The sequence below is a fragment of the Pinus tabuliformis genome, chromosome 9 (genome assembly GCF_031772625.1).
Source record: "Pinus tabuliformis cultivar Carrire ecotype Pingquan chromosome 9, CPIR1, whole genome shotgun sequence".
In the NCBI taxonomy this organism is placed as follows: domain Eukaryota; kingdom Viridiplantae; phylum Streptophyta; class Pinopsida; order Pinales; family Pinaceae; genus Pinus; species Pinus tabuliformis.
This window is the reverse complement of record NC_142307.1, coordinates 145520989-145534382: the sequence shown is the minus strand read 5'-3', so window position 1 is coordinate 145534382 and position 13394 is coordinate 145520989.

The window sequence follows — 13394 nt, the reverse complement described above, 5'->3', positions numbered from 1 at the left end:
TCTTTTGACCTTTCTTGCTCCTTTTCTTCTTCCTCTTCACAATCTATGTAGAATAATTTCTTCTCAGCACACTTATGACCTTTAGTGTATTTGCTATCACAACTATAACAAAGCCCTTTTTCTCTTTTTTCTTCCAATTGTTGTGGTGTCAACCTTATAGGTTGTGGAAGACTAGGGGCAACAACACTTCCATCTTTATAGTTGTGAGTGGTATGCTTATTGGTTGCCATAATTTTGCTTTCCATTTTTCTTGCTAACCTGAATGCCTTCTCTAATGAATCAGGTTCCCAAAGGCAAACATCATGTTGGATATTATCCTTTAAAGTCCCTATGAACACATCAATCCTATGCTCCTCTGGAATATTTTTTACCCTTATGTTCAATTTTTGGAACTCCTCAATGTGCTCCATTATTGAACCCTTTTGTTTGAGACTTATCAATTGGCTAAAAAAAGTGTTGCTTTTTGTATCCTCATACTGTGCTGTCAATTCTTCCATAAAAATTGCCCAAGTGATAATTTTTTTACGAGAGCAAAGCCATTGATACCATACAAACTGATTTGGTTCCAAATATAAAGTTGCAATATGTACCTTTTGTGTGTTTTGCACATTATTGAGATCGAAAAATTGCTCCATTTGTAATATCCATGTTGCGGGATCCTTCCCATCAAAATTCCTTATATTGATTTTTGGAGTATGGTGGGTCTTCGGTCCAACATTAGAGTCTAAGAAATCATGATTAACATTTCATTTGTTCTCATCATGAGTTTCATTACCCTTTTGTTTGAGACTTATCAATTGGCTAAAAAAAGTGTTGCTTTTTGTATCCTCATACTGTGCTGTCAATTCTTCCGTAAAAATTTCCCAAGTGATAATTTGTTTACAAGAGCAAAGCCATTGATACCATACAAACTGATTTGGTTCCAAATATAAAGTTGCAATATGTACCTTTTGTGTGTTTTGCACATTATTGAGATCGAAAAATTGCTCCATTTGTAATATCCATGTTGCGGGATCCTTCCCATCAAACTTCCTCATATTGATTTTTGGAATATGGTGGGTCTTCAGTCCAACATTAGAGTCTATGAAATCATGATTAACATTTCATTTGTTCTCATCATGAGTTTCATTTACTACCCTTTCACCATTAGTAAGCATTTCTTGTAGAAACTTTATCAAATCTGTCTTCAAATCTTCCATGCCTGTCTTCAAATCGTCCATCTTAGCTTCCACATCATTCATCTTAGCTTCCACACCTTTCTTTAAACAATCCATATTAACTTCTACGCATTTCTTTAAACCATCCATCTTTGCTTCTACATCTTTCTTTAAACCACCCATCTTAGATTCTGTTACTTTTTGTGCAAGTGACACTTGTTGCACTTGGTCTCGTAATTTTGATATATCATGTTGCATTTCTTCCTATTATTCATGAGTCATGCTAGAGCTTTTAGGTTGCTTACTAGGTGTTTACATTTTCTTTCCTCAGGGCATCAATTACTGATAATAATGCTTTACTATGCCCTTTGAATTTCTTCAAACTTATTTTTCAAACCAAGCTTATGCAAAAATTTAAAAAAAACTACACACCTTTTTTCACTTTATAGGAGCTGGATATTGAATTTGATGTATCTTTGTAATTTCAGATCATCCAGTTCTGAAAATGTGACCTATAGTAGCCTCTGTGTCCTCTTTCCAATGCCACCAGTCTGATCCAAATTGGATTCTCCAGGGAAGAGTTATGCCAAATCTCCCACAGTGACTTGATTATAGACTAGTTTAGTAGAGCAAACTTGTACGACGTGCCACGAGTCACTGTTTCGACCTTTGGCCTTGAAAAATATATACAAGAAACTAAAGTCCGTCCTCTTTCTGTACCTTCTGACGAAATTTCAATCCAATGTTCAAACAGAAAGCTATGACGATTTTCCCCAGGTCACCTGTTTGGAATGTAATTCAGGAGTTTGCAAAAAGACCAACTTCCTCATATCATATCTCCGCAAATATAGCGCGAAAATCTCTAAAATTCGGACCCGAGGTTCAGTGTGATTTCGTCTCAAATTGATTTTTTTTTAGCTTCTAAAACATCGCAGAAAAAAGTTATAGCGAAAATGCCACGATGACCTATTTGGAGCAGCGAAACCCTAGAATCCAAACCTTTGATAACAAATGTTATGAAACCAACTCACAAAAAGATAGAAAAGATAGATCAACGCCTTAGAATTCAGCCTCTTCAAGGGGGTAACCTCCTTTACATTACATAAATGAACAATTCTTGGATGATTCAAATGAAAAAACCTCCTTTCTATATATAGGAGTCTAAGGAATCACAATATAACCCAGCCGACCTAACAATAATAATATAAAGCCACAAAAATAACAATAGAGGGATTCTATGGGGCACATTAATAACAATATGGGGACAATAGGGGCACAAAAATATTAATAAGGGATACAACTACAATAGTAATGGGGTAATCACTAGTATTATAGGGACCTAACAAAGACCAACCTATAACTTTTGCTTTAATCCTCGCATGTTCTCCCTCTACTTTGGCCAATCCCGTAACTCCTCCTCATACTTAACACGCTTGGAGAGTACCTGCACAGCTACAGAAACAAAGAATTGTCAAAGAATAATGATCCATCACAACATAAACATCATAGAATCAGAAATATGATAAACAAATGAATGCATTTACAGTTAACACAATCAATTGAGAAAAATCTTGAAGAAATTTATTGATAACAAGGAGAAATACAACCCATAAGAAGTCTGAACCAGCGCCATCCTCCCAGCTTCAAGCCTTCTTCACCTCATGAATTAGCAAGAACATACCAACAATAACACAATGTTCTCACCTCAATACAGAAACTAGCACCACTTCCTTACCACTCAGAATAATTCAGCCTCCATATCTCTTGGATGAGAGATCCTTTTATAGATGACTGCATGAGGTTGAGTCATCAATGGGGATGATGAATGCCTTTCTGTTTTTAGGAATTGGTTCCATGAAAGAGGGGAATTGGAGGTGGTTTCCTAATTCCATTTGTCATCCTTGGGCGAATTCAGAGGGGCAAGTGGCACAGGAGAAGTTTCTAGAAGTTTCCATGAGAAACCAACTCTCAAACTCTCCTGGAATTTTGTCCTACCTCGCCCATCGCACCTACAAGAGGGCCAAACTGCAATGCATAGAACTTTGACAGTGCAATACCTGCTATGCATAGCACCCTAACATAGGGCTTTCAGTAATGATTCCTTTTAGGCACTTTCTAGATGATTTTTGAGATGGAACTTTTGGGGAATGAGGCATTCAGATGACTTAGTTCCTTTAGGGCATAAAACAACTATTTTAGGGGTTGTTGAACCCTAATACATCGACATGTGAGTTGGGGCTGATGTGCCCAAATATGTCTATAAAACACCCCCTTAAACCTGTTTCGTCCCTGAAACATAAAAAGAACACAAATAATAATATCTACTCAAAGGAGTAGTCCACTGGTACCATGCACGTGCATCTAGCCATCACAGAGAAAGGTGAACCCTCGATCTAGCTGGTGCCTTGCTCGCTTGAGATGGAAGTTGACCCTGGCGACTCTTCTGTGTTGATGTCTAATAGGTGAATCGTCGCCCCTCTCTATCTATCATGCAGGGATTGTTTTCCTTGTGGCTAATTCATTGCCATCTTGTTGGTTGTTTTCTTGCGGGGTGATGTGGGTGGTGATATGCTGAATTTTTAACCAACGGTGTCTTTTTCTTTAATTCACCATCTAATGGAGCCTGATTGGTATCTGGTACATGTTGTGGTGCATGCTATTGTTTCTTATCTTCCAATATTACTTCAATCACTAAGTCCTCATCTGATGTATCAGTACCTGTAACATTTTTTGCTTCAGCCTCCTTGGATTCTCCCTGTTTTTCTGGTACCTGGTTTGATGTTTGTGTTTGGTTGTCGACCATTAAAGGCTCATCATCTGACGTTTCAGTGTCATTAGAGCTTTTTGCTTCTTCCTCCATAGTCTCTTCTTGGGTCTTAATAGAAATATCCTGCAATGTTATTTTCTTCTTTTTATACCAGAGTTTCATGAATTTTTTCTGCACATTAATATTGACAATACCCACAGATTCCATCCAAGGATATCCCAAAACAACATCCATGTTATCCATATCTGAAATATAAAAATCACAATGCAACACATACTTATCCATAGAAAGGTTCAAATCTTTATAAACTTGCACCTCCTCATTGTTAACTTATGTGTGCTCCATTTGTTTTGCTAGAACTTGCAATTTTTTGCCAAATTAACATTCATAAAATTATGCTTGCAACTAGGATTTATAAACACAACGATCTTCTCCTTCTGAATCAATCCATGAACTTGCAATAAGGAGATACTAGCAGAAAATAACCCTTTAGGTTTCTTGTTATGAAACCAACTCACAAAAAGATAGAAAAGAGAGATCAACGCCTTAGAATTCAGCCTCTTCGAGGGGGAAACCCCCTTTACATTACACAAATGAACAATTCTTGGATGATGCAAATGAAAAGACATCCTTTCTATATATAGGAGTCTAAGGGGTCATACCATAATCAGAGCCGACATAACAATAATAATGTAAGGGCACAATAATAACAATAGTGGGCTTCTATGTGGCACAATAGTAACAATATGGGCACTACATGGGTACATCAATATAATAAGTGGGTTGTACTAATAATAATAAGGGGTTACACTAGTAGTATAGGGGCCTAACATGCCCCTCTCCTTCAAAAAGCGTTGTCCTCAACGCTTGAGTAGTTCTTAATGCTTCTGTATAAAATTCTTGTCCTCCCATGTGGATTCTTTAGCGGGTAAGTTCTTCCACTTGATGAGATACTATGAAATTGATCGATTTCGTAACTGTTGGGTTCTTGTTTCTGTGATTGCTCCAAGTTCCAATATGATTTTTCCTTCCTCTTCAATTTCTGGAAATATTGTTTGAAATGGGATCTTTTGCAACTTTTGAATAAGTGGCCATACTTCTTTGTCCTTCTTCCATTCATCCCTTGCTTTGTTTGTCCAATCTGGTTGGAGAATAGAAATAGCACAAAACAATGCTTCCACATCCTCATCCTTGAAGAGTCTTCCCATTCGGTAAGGTCGCCATTTTTTAAGTGCATGTAGTATTTCCAACATTTCCTTCTCATAAATAGCTTGCTTGAGATGTAGCAGTAAAAATACCCAATCACCTACATCAAAATATTTTTCACTACGATGTTAATCTACCTATTGCTTTGTTTGATTTTGCACCGAAGTGGCGTTATCCTTTAAAAGTTGGAGAACTTGTTGTTGATGCTCGATGTGATCTTTCTCTGCTTGAACCTTTTTCTTCTTGATATGTCCTTCTATCTCTAGAGTTTGAGGAGTGGTAATTTCTTCCAATCCTTTACAAGATATGGTCGGATTCATTTCTTGATGCTCGATGTGATCTTTCACTTCTTGAACATTTTTCTTCTGGGATATGTCCTTCTATCTTGATAGTTTTAGGAGTGGTAATTTCGACCAATGAATTACAAGATATGGTTGGATTCATTTCTTCTTTCTCAATGTGATCTTTCACTTCTTTCGCCTTTTTCTTCTTGATATGTCCTTCTATCTTGAGAGTTTGAAGAGTGGTAATTCTTGCCAATGCTTTACAAGATATGGTTTGATTCATTTCTTCTTTCTCTGGGGTGGGGTCCTGGCGTATATCCTCTTCTTTTGATGTTTCTTGATCCTTTTCTTCCTCCTCTTCATATTCTATGTAAAATAATTTCTTCTTAGCACAATTATGACCTTTAGCGCATTTGCTATCACAATTGTAACAAAGCCCTTTTTCTCTTTTTTCTTCCAATTGTTGTGGTGTAACCCTTGTAGGTTGTGGAAGGCTGGGAGAAGCAACACTTCCATCTTTATAGTTGTGAGGGGTATGCTTCCTGGTTTCCATAATTTTGCTTTCCACTATGTCACAAAGCCCTTTTACTCTTTCCAATTGTTGTGGTGTTGCTCTAAAGAAGGTGTTGCTCTTTGTATCCTCATAATGTGCTATCATTTCCTCCGTGAAAATTGACCACATAAAAAGTTGTTTACGAGAACAAAGTCCTTCATACCATAAAAATTGATCCGGTTCTAAATGTGAAGATGCAATACATACCTTTTGTAACAGTGGTACACCATGTAGATCAAAATATTGCTCCATCTGAAGTATCCAATTTACCGGTTCCTTGCCATCAAACTTCCTCATCTTGTTTTATCTTGATTTTAGGAGCTCGATCTTGAAACGACTATAACTCTATACTTTCGGATCTTTAAGTTCTGAAATTGTGAACTGTAGTATCCCTCTGCGTCCTCTTTCCAATGCCACCGGTCTGATCCAAATTGGATTCTCCAAGGAAGAGTTATGCGAAATCTCCCACAATGGCCTGATTATAGACTAGTTCAGTAGAGCGAACTTGTACGACGTGCCATGAGTCACTATTTCGACCTTTGGCTCTGAAAAATATATACAAGAAACTACAGTCTGTCCTCTTTCTATACTTTCTTATGAAATTTCAATCTGATGCTCAGAGAGAAAGTTATGATGATTTTCCCAAGGTCACCTGTTTGAAATGTAATTCAGGAGTATGCAAAAAGACCAACTTCCTCAAATCATATCTCCACAAATATAGTGTGAAAATATCTGAAACTCGGACCCAAGATTCAGCGCGATTTATTCTCAAATGGGTTTTTTTTTAGCTTCTAAAACATCGTAGAAACAAATTTATAGCGAAAATGCCACGATGACCTGTTTGGAGCAGCGAAACCCTAGTATCCAAAGCTCTGATACCAAATGTTATGGAACCAGCTCACAAAAAGATAGAAAAGAGACATCAACGCCTTAGAATTCAACCTCTTCGAGGGGGAAACCTCCTTTACATTACACAAATGAACAATTCTGGATGATCCAAATGAAAAGACCTCCTTTCTATATATAGGAGTCTAAGGGGTCATAACATAATCATAGCCGACATAACAATAATAATGTAAGGGCACAATAATAACAATAGTGGGCTTCTATGTGGCACAATAGTAACAATATGGGCACTACATGGGTACATCAATATAATAAGTGGGTTGTACTAATAACAATAAGGGGTCACACTAGTAGTATAGGGGCCTAACATTTCTTGGTTTCCTTCTTTCCTGTAAAAATAAAATCTTTGCTAGGTTGTGTGCCTGACTGTCTAAGCTTAGTAAGAGGACCCAAAAAATTAGATTTACAGTCAAAGTGGTCACAAATGGATTTTGCGAACATCTGCCAAGTAATTGTCCTTGGGTAGCATTTAGAATGTCCCTGCCACCATTGCTATCTTTCTTGGTCCAATTAAAGGTCTACCACACATATTTTAGTTTCATCATCTACGATGTGATTCAGAGTGAAATATTGTTCCATTTGTTCTAGCCATATTTCCAGATTCGAGCCATAAAATTTGTACATCTTCATCCATTTCCGATCTAGGCACTGGAATTTCAAATTCGCACTGCCGGTGTTCCGCCTTCACAATTTTTTTTGAAAAAGAGCTGATTTTAAATCAGCGATATCTCCCTCATCTGTACTCCGATTCAACCGATTTTTTTTTTTGAAATTTGGTATTTTTTCACAAAGAACTCAGATCTATAATTAGATTCTGCAAATATTTCCCTGGAACATATAGATTTGATCTGCAAACTCGCTGCCCCGAAAATGTTTGTAACACAACTGATTTTTAGATCAGTGATATCTCCCTCATCCGGACTCCAATTCAGCCGAATTGTTTTAAAAAAATTGGGTATTTTTTCACAAAAAACCCAAATCTCCAATTAGATTCTATGGATTTTGCACCATAACGTACAGATTTGGTTCGCAAACTCGCCACCCCAAAAAATGTTTGCAACACAACTGATTTTTAAATTAGCGATAGCTCCCTCATCCAGAATCTGATTTGACTGATTTTTTTTTTTTTTTTTAATTGAGTATTTTTTCACAAAAAATCAAGATCTGCAATTAGATTCTTCATATTTTTCACCAGAACGTAAATATCTGATCTGCAAACTCGCTGCCCAAAAAATTCCTGCAAAAAAAAAAAAAAAAAAAAAAAAAACTCTGTTTTGCCCAAGAAAGTGCTCTGATACCATTTTTTTTTTTGCTAAAGCAAGAGTTGGTCCTTCTATTATCTTGTCACTCAAAATATGATACATAAAATACATCGCACCCAAAGAGGAAGAGGGCTAAAGACTTAGCAATCACTTTAGTCTTTGGGGAAAGAGTCAACTACTCGTGAACAAAACAGTCTGCCTCCACCACCCGAACCTTGGACCAAGGTCAAGCGGTTGGGGGGCAGAACAGAACAAAAACAACTTAACCTGATAAACTTTGCGCGGATCCGAGGAGGTGAATAGTGACTATAAAATAAATATTTCAGGTCCGCGAGGGAGTACCTGGACCCACTGACCAGCTCGACAAATCAGAGCCCTTAATCTACATCTGCAAGATCCAACGGCTAAGGGAAATATCGGGCGGAGAAGAAGCCGGAAGAATACTCGCTCGATGAAGGCCATATTCTATCTTCTTCGAAAGCCACGTGTTGATTGTTGAGTGGTATCAGAGACATTTCTAATAAACCACTTTAGGTTTTGAGGATGCCCGATAACTCGGAAACTGCTTGATGCCTGAGAACTCGGAAACCACTTGACGCTTGATAACCGCTCGACGCCAGATAACCGCTTGATGCCAGATAACCACTTGACGCTTGAGAACCGCTTGATGCCTGATAACTGCTTGACGCCTGATAACTCTGCACTACTACCATCCATTCGACTGAGCCACCCAATTGAACCTATGCCACGCAGTTTAGAGTAGATCATCACCATTTTTCTGACTGCCTTCTCGCCTGCAGAACCCACGAGTAGGCAACCTAAGGTATTCCATTGCGAGGCGTGATTGTGCCAAAGCTCAGGTTGACTAACAATCAAACCCTTATCGTCCATTGTTTATAGGTCAACTGGTGGATTCCCCTGCATGTGCTGATAATGCTCCTTGTTTGTGAGGGCTAGAGTGTGGCAGCTCTCATGCAGTTGTCCTGTGGGTACTGACTCCCATAAGTAGCACCTGTTGTCTTTTGTGCATCTCACCCCTTCATCAGCGAGCTAGTCCACTAATTTATTGGCATCTCTATGCACATGCACAAAACTAAGAGTTCTGAGAATTCTTAGGTGTGATTGAATTCAATAATAGACCTGCAAAAGTCTCCAGTGTCTCGAGACTTTTTCAGGTGTAGTACCCGTGCCTAACTGCTTAACCGACTTAATTATTAATTCCGAGTCAGCCTCGATTGATTGTATTATGTAAATTGAACTCTATCAGAATCTCTAAGCATTGTTCAATGGCCGTGAGTTCAGCCATATTATTAGTGGCCCTCCCCAGATGATTGTGAAAGATGAATTTTATGTTGCCCTCTTCATCTCTTATGACTCCTCCATAGCTAGCATCCCCAGGGTTACCTTTTGAGGCTCCACCAATATTGAATTTTAAAAAGCCTTTGGGAGGGGGTTGCCAAAAAGTCTTTCCAGTTGATATTCTCTTGGTTATATTGCTTGTTCCCTGCAGGACAAGAGACTGGAGTCCCAACAGTTCCAAGATGTGAGCGTCCCAATGACCCGGGGGTTTCTCAGGAGGTTGCTTCCGATGGACATTGACAGTTTCTTTGAGCTGTTTTAGGATTTGAGCTATGATGCTTTGAGTTGAGCTAGATTTATCTTTGAAGATCCTGTTGTTATGTTCTTTCCAAACATCCCAGATCAAGAATCCTGGAATCAGAGCCCAGGCTGTGTTTACTGTCTCATTGTCTGAGAAGTCCTTCCTCCAATTCTTTAAAGTGTCAGTGATGTCACTTTCGTTCCTGTCTGTCTGCTTGAAGATACCGGCTACCCAATTCCATAAGGTGGAGGTGAAAGAGCAGAGGTTGAGAAGGTGATCTATAGTTTCTTCCTGCTATCCACATAATTGGCATCTTAATGGCCCAGCAAAACCTCTCTTTCTGAGATTTTCCCAAGTTAAAATCTTTCTGTGCTGGACCAGCCACCTGAACGGTTTGATCTTTGTCTAGTGTGGGTTGTTCCATAGGTCTTTCCCTGTCTTGTCAGGGCTTGGGTAGTTAAGACCCGTGACTATTCTTTTGGCTTCTTTGAGGTTGAAGATGCCCTCGTTGTTTTTACCCCATCTTAAAAGATCATTCGAGGTAGAGGTCAAAATTTGTCTTTTCTCCATAATAGCTTTCAGCACTTTGGCTTGGGTCTTCAAGGGGGTTTCTTCACTGTAGTTTGGTACCTTCCAAATCCTCCATTTACTAGTGTCCCTTGACTGGTCCCAGTAGTCACTTACTTTTGCCAGTCCTTTGTTAATGGTATCGATTTTGATAATATCCAGTCCTTCTCTACTGAGGTTATGTTCCTGCTGCCAGTTGTCCTCCCAAAACCATGCAAGCTTCCCATTTCTGATCTCCCAGAAACTATGTTTCTGAACTAAGGCTCTATTTTCCCACGCCTTGTTCCAAATGTGGGAACCTCTGATGTGGCCTGTCATTCTGATGTGGTCCGTTTCTTGCCAATCCCTTGCATATTTTTGTTTCCAGAGTTTAGCCCAGGGGTTTCTTATTTCCTTTAGCCATCTCCACCAAAGTTTTTCCCCCAAAACTTTGTTTAAAATGTTTGGGTCATGGAGACCCAAATCACCATGGGTTTTGGGTTACAGAGCTTGTCCCATGCTACCAGAGCCCATTTCTTTTTCTCTTCCCCTTTACCCCAAAGAAAATCTCTTTGAATGTTCCTAATTTGCTGTAATACTCCTGTTGGTGCCGGAAGGGCTGATAACATGAAGATTGGAATGGTTTGTAGCACAGCTTTTGTGAGAACTAACCTCCCAGCTAAATTCAAGGATCTGTTTGTCCATTTGCTAACTTTATCCTTCAATTTATTGATTACAGACTCCCAGATTTCCTTGCTCAGCGGTTTGTCAGTGAGGGGTATTCCCAGATATTTCGAGGGAAGATGATCTCTTTGAAATCCTAGAATTCTGGAGAGATTTCTTTGAATTGAAATATCAATATTGAAAAAGAAAACTTTAGATTTTGTGAGGCTTACCTCAGTACCCGCGGCCATTGCGAACTCATGCAAGATTTGTTTGAAAGCTTTGGCTTCCTTGACTGTTGGTGTGCCCTACAGCATAGTGTCGTCCACAAATTGTTGATGGGTCAATGTGTCCCCATTCGGAGTGAGTCTAAGTCCTTGGATTCTTCCTTCCTCCTTGGCTGAAATGATCGCTCTGCCCAATCCTTCCATCATGAGAATGAAGAGGAAGGGGGAGAGAGGATCTCCTTGTCTGAGGCCTCTTGATGGCTTGAAGGTTCTGGAAGGAGAGCCATTAAGAAGAATAGAACAACTAGCAGTGGTGACGAGAGCCATGACCCATCTTATCCAATTGTGGTCGAAGCCATATGCTTTAAGAACTTCCCTTATATAAGACCAGCTTAGCTTATCATAAGATTTCACTATGTCCAGTTGTATTATCATACTTGCTTGCTTATTGGTCTTGAGGGACTGTACCACTTTGTGAGCTTGAACGATGTTATTGAGAATTTGTCTACCTTCCACATAACCAGTCCACTCTTCTGACACAAGTGTTGGAAGAAGGGGTTTGAGTCTGTTAGCAATTACTTTGGAGATGATTTTGTACACCACATTGCATAAATCTGTGGGTCTAATTCTATCTGGAGTCATGGCTTTTTCCTGTTTGGGGATTAATGCTATGAAGGATTCATTACGTGCTCTCATAACTGATTTTGAATTTCTCGAGTCCTCCACCACCTCTAGGATGTCGTTTTTTACTATTTCCCAGCAAGTTTTGAAGAAGTTGACATTGAAACCATCAGGGCTTGGAGCTTTCCCATTGTGCATCACTTTGATTGCTTCATTGACCTCTTCCTCCATTATTGGCCTGTTAAGATTATAATTGTCTTCTCTGGTTACCAGTTTCAGAATGTGTTGAGTAAAGCTTTTAGTAAATAGAGATCTATCTTCCATGGTCTCCTCTGCTATACTTTGGAAATGTTGGACCAAAACCGCTTCCATTTCCTTGTGGGTGTTTTGCTTTGTACCCTGAGGATCTATAAGTTTTGTGATTCTATTATGAGCTCTGTGTTCCATGGTAGACTTGTGAAAGAATTTGGTGTTTCTATCCCCTTCCTTAATCCATTACACTTTGGATTTCTGTCTCCAGAATATTTCCTCCTGCTTGCATCTTTTGTCCCATTCTTGTTGAAGTGAGTCCGCTTGCATTTTCTTTTCCTCTGTGAAGCCTTTTGTGATGAGAATTTGATTAATTTCCTGCAGTTTTCTTTCCACTTCTCCCTTGGCTTTGAATATATTTCCAAACTCATTGTTATTCCATTCTTTGAGCTTTCTCTTGATGTGTTTGAGTCTCTGATGTAGGAGGAACATTTTTGTGCCTTGGGTGGGTATTTCTTCAGCCCACCACTTTCCAATGTTAGTGATGAAATCAGGGTGAGTAAGCCAGACATTTTCAAACCTGAAAGGTATGTTCCTTGGGGTTCCAATAAAGGAGGCTTCCAGCTGGATGGGCCAGTGGTCCGAACCTCCGAAAGGGAGGATGAAAGCAGTCATGCTACAGCCGGTGAGAAGGAGATCCTCCGAGATTATGAATCTATCTAATCTCGAGGCTACTTGGGAAGTTCCTCCTCTCTTTTTGTTCCATGTGAAGATGCCATTTATTGTGTCCATATCCACCAGTCTCATATTGTTAAGGAAGTTCTGGAAGGCTATTGAGTCTCTACCAAGTGATTTGGTTCCTCCTTTTTTCTCTGTGAGAGATCTGATCATATTGAAGTTCCCTCCCAGAATCCAGGGCACTGCTGAATGTCTCTCTCTTAGCTCTTCCAAAGAGGTGAGGAGCCTGAGTTTGTCTTCCAGAAGTTGAGGACCATAGATATTTGTGATCAAGTAGCTATCCTTGTCCCCCAACATTTGGATAACGACTGAAAGGTGGTTTCTTGATGCCTCAGCATCCAAGATTCCAAATTTCTGTGGATTCCATAGAGTAAGAATTCCTCTAGCTGAATTATTTGCTTTGACCTCTAGATAATCGTACTTAATAAGCCATTTGCTATGCAATGCTATTATTTTGTCTACTGAGCATTTTGTTTCCTGAATAAACACTATATTTGGTTTTTCTTCTTTTATTCTGTTACTGAGATTTCTTTGTTTCCTTTTACTCCCTAGTCCTCTAATGTTCCAGGTTGTAAGCTTCATAATGATGGGTTTGTAAAGGAGTAACTGGTGAGA